The sequence below is a fragment of the Rutidosis leptorrhynchoides genome, chromosome 8, assembly GCF_046630445.1.
Source record: "Rutidosis leptorrhynchoides isolate AG116_Rl617_1_P2 chromosome 8, CSIRO_AGI_Rlap_v1, whole genome shotgun sequence".
Classification (NCBI taxonomy): Eukaryota; Viridiplantae; Streptophyta; class Magnoliopsida; order Asterales; family Asteraceae; genus Rutidosis; species Rutidosis leptorrhynchoides.
In genome coordinates, this window is record NC_092340.1 from 40131181 (window position 1) to 40139418 (window position 8238).

Consider the following 8238-nt stretch of genomic DNA (forward strand, 5'->3'; position numbering starts at 1 on the left):
GCAATGGATATTGGGTAATTTTGAAAAATTCTTACTTTGTTTTTGCCCAAAAGATCTAATAAAATTGCTAGAAATCAGTTTTCGGAACATTTATTAGAACGGAATGATCAAGCTGAAACTAATGTTTTGTGTCAAAAGATTTCTTTTAAGAAAATATGTTAAAGGCTACGCATGATTAAGCACGAACCCTACTCTAAAAAGTGAGGAATCTTGGACCCAAAGTATCTGTATGACCTATCAAATCTACAGTACTTTGTTATTTCAATTGATGTGCGTGCCGGTGTGCGGTTCAAATTAAAACTTGGTTCAGACATACGTTTCAAGAGCAATGGTTAGTAAGCGCCATACGTGGTGCAGGTGCGATACTCCTTCCGAAATCATTCCGAATAGAGAAGACAAAAAGCCATCCGTTTCCGTTTCCACTCCACGCAATTTTAAACCGACCAACTCACATAAAGAGTTGATGAATCAGAAATATTCACCCCAAATTCACTCCCAAAAATACACCATTCATTCCCCTTTCCATTTCACCAAAAAGATCCAGAGGTTAATGAAGTAACCAATCGGGGGGAAGCAAATTTTTTTTTTTGTTTTTTTTAATTTTTTTTCCGGCATCAAGATCACACGAAAATATGAACATTTAGAAGAGACACCTCGTGATGAATGTTATTATTTAGGCGGGAAAACGATCGACAAAAATAACATTCAAGATAATATTGTTCGTGAAGAATATGAACGTTTTTTTTTCATGTTTTGTGAAGTAAAATTTAGCCCGATTTAGAGTTTAGGGTTTGGTGTTTTGGGTTTATGGGGTTTGGTGTTTTGGGTTTATTCCATAAACCCAAAACACCAAACCCTAAACCCTAAACCCTAAACCCTAAACTCTAAACCGTTCGTGTTAAAAACTCAATCTAAATCCTAAATCTAAACCCTAAACCCTAAATTTCTAAACCCTAATATCTAAACCCTATAAACCCTAATATCTAAACCCTAATATCTAAACTCCAATAGCTAAAACCTCAAAATACGCTCGAAAAACACGATAATTGTTATATATTACTTCTTCGAGCGTTTTTCCGCCAAAATAAAAACATTTATCACAATGTGTCTCTACTAAATGTTCATATTTTCATCTCATCTATAATGTTCGTGAACAAAGTTTTTTCAAAAAATGAAAAAAAAAAAGTTTTTGCTTCCCCCCGCTTCCCCCCGAATGGTTACTTCCGTCTTGATTCTACCACTATATATATATATATATATGTATATATATATATATATATATATATATATATATATATATATATATATATATATATATATATATATATATATATATATATATATATGTATGTATATATGAAAGAGCAAAGTCTCTAATAAGGCAAAAAGAAACCCAAGGAGATGCCCTGAAGAAGAATGATGGAAGAGCAAAAGAAAGTTCTAGAGAAAGTCTTAGCAAAATCTGCCTCTTTTGAAGAAAACCTTTACGGAATTCCCAGCCATTATCTATCTAAAATGGATACTCTGAAGAATCAAAGTCTATCAATTCTCTCAAATCAAAAGATCTGGATACCTTTCACCAAACTCATAAATTTCAACCAAACCCTATAACCCGTCTTCCTCTTGAAAGAATGCTTAGGAAGAAGATCAGTGCAGTCCTTACTTAACCGGTGGAGATATCGATGCTTTACCAAGCCTATGATGAGAACTGTTACACGACTGGCTTCTGAGCGACAATACAATTAGAATAGGACACCCTAAACACTTGAGTGATATGAGTGATCCATCATTGAGGAGCCTGATCATGTATACTCTACATCCGAGAGTTGGAAAGTCCGCCTTTTTTACTATGGACGCAATTAAAAATCTAGCGGCCAAATCATCGAAGCTCGAAACTTTTTCTAATACTTTCGAAAGATGTACCGGCTTCTGATGAAGGCATAATAAAAAGATCTACGGGTAGGGCAAGGAAGACTCTATTAGAAAGATCCCGATATTCCCGCTTTCTTGCTTGAGGACAAGCAAAGCTAAGTGTGGGGTATTTGATATTGGGCAAAAAGTCACATTTTTACCCCCTAAATCAGGCCCTAAAACAATAAAGATTAAAAATTTGTCCGCAAAATTATCGCTTTTTCAGTTGATTTTGTAGATTAAGTGATTACGAAGGAGATGCAAAAAGAATCAAGTAAAACGGAGCTAAAATGAAGATTCTAGAGCGAAAACAGTGAAAGACAAGAAATCAAGTTACGATCCAGTGAATCAAGGCCTGACCAGTACACCATACGGCTTGCCATACGGTCTGCCATACAGCCTGCCAGATACGCCCCACCAAGTGCCTTCACTATACGGCCTGCCAGCCATACGCCCTGCCAGGCGTATTTGGCCAAATTCTGGTCTATTTAAGGGCCTTTCTCCATTCATTCCAAGACACACTCAACTTGCAATTCAATTTACATTTTCAATATTTTAGTTAGTTTTTAGTTAGTAGTTAGCTTAGCTTTTATTTTCCGGAGGATATCCCGGCGAGTCCCTGCGATCCCGGGCGGATTAGTTCGGCCTTTTCAGGTTTTTATCCGAAACGCTTGTCTTTTGTATTAAACATGTATTCTTATCTTTTATGTTTAATAATGCATTCCGATATTGCCATGATAGCTTAATTTATCTGTATGTTGCCATGATAGAAGTTTGGGTTAGCGTAATTATGTTAATATAGTACGGTTACCGTTATAATGCTGAACTAGGAAGTTTGATAGATTTGTATGCTAGCATCTTAAGGATTGACAAACTTAGGTTATGATCAGGACTTGTTCCACCTATATGAAATTAGCTACTTCATAGGATTAAGACCCCTGGTTATACTGTATCTGAAGATTCTATGAACTCGGTATGGCCGGAGTTCCCGAGAGGCATTTAATGTACTTTTAGGACACGGAACCTAGGAATTGAGACATGAATGACCTAGTATGCTTATTGACTGTTCCGAAGAGACCTCTTAGGGGCTGTTAAGATCTAGTTAGTGCCTTTACTGTATGACCCAAGCCTATTGCATGTTCTTGTCTGATTGTTGCCCTAGGTCTTAGTCATATCAACTGTTCAGGTACTCATTAGGTTTCTATCTGCTTTACTATCAGTATATTAACTGTAATGATGTATAATGTTTGATTTGTTGTGATCTCACTAGTATGATGTAATGGTTGTTAGTTTCCGCTTAAGGTTTTTCCAACTTAAACCGACGGACTCCTTTCGTTTGTGATCAGTGTTCAATCAACACGGCACGTTGTTATTCAGTTATCTAACTGATAAGGAGGGATAGGATTAGAGCTTAACTTACTAATATACCTAGTACTTTACTGAGGATAACCTTCGAGGTATTTTTACACTTCAGTTATAAGACCAAGTGACATACTTCTCACTGCTCAAAGAGAACTCCGAGAGTTCAGAGATAAGTAGGTCTGTGTAATTGGCTCATCTAACTAGATCAACATCAATCCAAGCATAGTCTTAACATAAGCATAATTACCTTTCCCTAACCCAATACTGATATCTTGGTCAACATTTCCCTGATCTGTATACTCCGGATATCCTTCCACTTTATTTACTTTTCTGTATTTAGGACCTTTAGCTAAAATCAACTACTATCTTTTATCCAGGTAATTTAACTAAAAGACAATTATCCACTTGATCTTCAATTCGTTAATCAGCATAAAATTTGACACTAGGTTAAGTTACACCTTCTACACCTTAGGAAGTAAAAGTAAATTTAGGCCCCGCAAAATATAAATAAACGAAGACACTGTGTTCTACCGAATCAGACACCCTGCGACCTAACGACACTGCAGAAATAAAACCATCTGTTAGTGGCATATCAATGACTTTTCTAGATTTTTCGTCAACCTACAGCTGGTCTGGATGTCAACTTCTTAACCTAAATCAAGAAGTGCGTGTCTTTTTCGGAAGACTTTACTTCCTTTTAATAATGGAATTAATTCATCGTGTAGATCCATCTTTCTTTCAAATATATTATAGTAAATCGGGTAAAACTGATTAGTTTAGTCCAAAACAAAAGTACCTGCAATAATCTTGTACAAATATATGTGATATATGTTTTAAAGAACTTGGTAAATTCTTCCCACACTTAGCTTTTATTTATTATTTTTTTCTTTGCCTTTTTATTCTCTTCTATTCCATTTTAAATGAATTCAAGCGTTTTGGGTTGTTTCTCAATTTCTGTCCTTTCCGAGGCAATAATAATTTCGGTATTAACACCTAGTTTTATCGTTCATAAATATGTATAAACATGATTTTGAGTTCATTTAGTTGAAAATTTTTTAATTTTCACAAAATTTGGCAATTATACCAAGTGTAAACCCGAGAGAATTTATAACCCTTCCCCACACTTGAGATCTTGCAATGCCCTCATTTGCAAGAAATTAGTAAAAATTTAAATTCATGAGGGTGATTAGCGTAGAAAAATGATTAAAAATACCGAGTTTGCAAACATATTGTTTGTTCGAATGATAAATGGTGCACATCATTTGCTCATTCCTGCAGTTGTTATATCACATTTGATAGTTTGCGTCTTGTCGTCAAAATTAATAGCTTTTGCTGAACTTAATGCCAGTCTTTGAAAGTGCGATGTTTTACCCCGTTTTGTACATAACATATACTACAAACATATATACATATTTTTGAAGTTGGGTATATTACCCCATATTCATATAATATTTTTGGCATACTTTAGATCAATAATATTAAAATAATGAAAACAAAATTTTTCGCCCCGTCCTTGGGTAAAGCAATTTCGGTTCTATGACCTAGTGTTTAACTCACGACGAATTTTAGAAATCATTTTTTAAACTTAATGAAATAAAGTAAATTTTGTTTTTAAATTCACACAAAACTTAAATTTAAAAGGCATATTAATTTCATATAAAACCTACAAAACAAAATAAAATTCAGAATGGGGGGGGGGGAACTAGTTCTTTAGTGTCTGCTAGTGGAAAAGACCAATCAGATTCCATTCTCGGAGCTACACGAGAATAGAACAACTAACTCTAGATATCATTTTTTTTTTCTTAGAACATTTGAATCTCCCCACACTTAGGTAACTGTGGTGTCGAATTTGTGATAAACTTCATCGTCAATTTCTTTTGGACCATAATCAACTTGCATATCTGTGACTTTTTCTTTAAGCCATTGGTCGGCTTCTTCTGTAACATCCACAAATTCAACTAATTTCTCCTTTTCTTTAGGCGACAAATTAGATACTAACCGGTTACATAACTTAAAGTTCCCCTTAATTCTAGCATCGTAAACCCGTTTATAAAGTTTCTTCATTGAACTGTTAATAACGGGGTCATTTAATTTCGTATCAACAACGGGGTTCTTTGTTATCAAGTCATCATTAGGTGTTACTTCATCTTCCCCACACTTAGGCGTTTTATTATTGTTAAGCACTACCGTTGGAGTTGGTAAAACAATATGGATCTTACCAATCGTTTTTATTGGTTCAACAATTTTGGTTGGTGGAGATTTAGACTTTTGAATCACAAAGGTGATCGATTTTTCACCATTATTAAGTGTCATTCTACCTTATTTTACATCATTTAACGCCCTGGTGGACGATAAGAATGGTCGACCTAAAATTAGAGGAACGTTTGAGTCCTCTTCTATGTCAATGACAATAAATTCGACTAGAAAGGTTAAATTACCCACTTGAACGGGTAGATTGTCAGCAATTCCAACTGGGTGCTTAATAGTTTGATCAAGGAGTCGAACACACATTTCCGTTGGACTTAACTCACATACACCTAATCTCTTATATAATGAAAGAGGCATAACACTCACACTTGCACCTAAATCTGCTAATGCATCATACATGACTGATGTTATGCGAGGTGTATATGATATAGTTATATTTTTATTGCGAAATACTATTAAATACGATACAATTTTACACAAGTTATTTATTTATTTATAGAGTGAATATACCTAAACCTTGCTACAACACTATAGGTAGTGTACCTAATCGTAAAGTAGTGTAGTTTTTAGTAAGTCCGGTTCGTTCCGCAGGGAGCTAGCCAAGTTTAACGCTATATTTTTAAACTATATTTATATAAATAAATATATATATATATATATATATATATTTACAAGTAGTATTATTATTATTATTATAAAAAGGGGTTTTTACCGTTTAATGACCGGTTTGTCGATTTTAAAACTTTAATTAAAACCTAATGTAAAATACTAAAAATAAATATAACTTAATTTAAAGCGTAAAGTAAATGACGATAATAAAATTGCGATAATTAAAAGTGCGATAAATAAAATGACGATGAATAAAATTGCGATAATTAAAAAGTACGATAATTAAAAGTGCGATAAATAAAATGACAGTAAATAAAAGTGCGACGAGATATAAAATAAAGGAATTATGCTTATTTAAACTTCCGTAATCATGATGTTTGACGTGTTGATTTTAATTTATTACCATGGGTTAACTGTCCTTTGTCCTAGATTATTCGATATGTCCATACGATTTTGTCCATAATAGTCCATCAGTCATAATTATAAAGTGCGAGAGTCTTCGTCAAATTATCCTTATACCCGAAGTCAAATATTCCAACTAATTGGGGATTCGAACTGTAACAAGGTCTTAATACTTTGTTTAATGAATACACCAGGTTATCGACTGCGTGTAGTCCAAGGTTTTAATATTTTGTTAACAATTACACCAATTACCCTTGAATGTAATCCACCCCTATTTTAATGAGTCCATTAACTATTAATCCATTCCCGTGTCCAGAAAAATGAACAATTATTCGTATTTATAGATATCCCGCCCACCGTACCCGATTAAGCGTATGTGGTTATATATAGATACGTCAAATTGTAACCTTTATATTAAATTAACGAGGTATCGTTTAGTTAATATAAAGCCCATTAATAGCCCATAGTCTAATTTCCACAAGTGTCGTTCTTTTGTCCAAACCCCAATTATGATACAAAGTACAATTACCCAATCTTAATATTTAGCCCAACATCACAATTACTTTGGCTTAAATAATCATAATAATAACTTAGCTACGAGACATTAATTTAAAAAGGTTGAACATAACTTACAATGAGTATTAATAGCGTAACGTTACACGGACAGAGTTTCGACTTACAACACCTTTAAAACATTCCTTACAATAACCCAGTTATTATTAAACTTAAATTAAAATTAAAATTATAATTATAAATATATATATTCTTTACAGAGGAAGAAAGAAAATTTAGGTGTATATTACTCGTCGAATTCATTGGCTATTTATAGGACCTGACCAGTATTTAGCTGTCATGCGATCGCATGGGATTAAGCCTTCCTGGCCATGCGATCGCATGGCCCCCTGGGACAGCTCACAATCTTTTATTTTCTTGTTTGCCGACGGTTTTTATTTTAATATATAAATATAATATATATATATATATATATATATATATATATATATATAATTTATAGAATTATTTATATATTATATTATATTCGTGTGCATAGTTGATTTGTAACTTTAGCTCCGTTGCATCGCGCATTGATAGTTGGTTCATGTCCCGCTTCCGAATTTTCGAACGTCCTTTCATACGATTTAATATCTTGTACTTTGCGTTTCGCGGCTCGTACTCTTGTAACTTTTAGACGTTTCTCATCAATAATTTAAACTACTTTGATTGTACTTTGTACTTTTTAGCTTTTTGGTCGTTTGCGTCTTCAAATCGTTGAATTTGTCTTTTGTCTTCACCTTTTAATATTTAAACGAATATCACTTGTAAATAGAACAATTGCAACTAAAAGCTTGTCTTTCTTGAAGGATAATGCTATGAAATATATGTTCGTTTTTAGCATTATCAAATATTCCCACACTTGAGCGTTGCTTGTCCTCAAGCAATATAGAACTCAAATATAACTTTACTAGAATCATTTCTTTATTCTTCACACTTTATACATCATTGATTTTAATACGGTGGTATGAACAATGGTAGTAACGATGTAGTTTACAGTCTCACATGACTATAAAAATTTAGATCCTTTAGAAAATTGGATCTTTATGAAAACATTTGATCTTTTGAAAATTCAATCTAGCTTTTACCCTAGATAAATTTTTCGGAATAACCCTTCACCGGTATTTGCAAATTGTTTTTGTGGGTTTTGTGGGTTTCAGATTTGAAAATTTTAGCTCAAAACTTGCGGTTTTG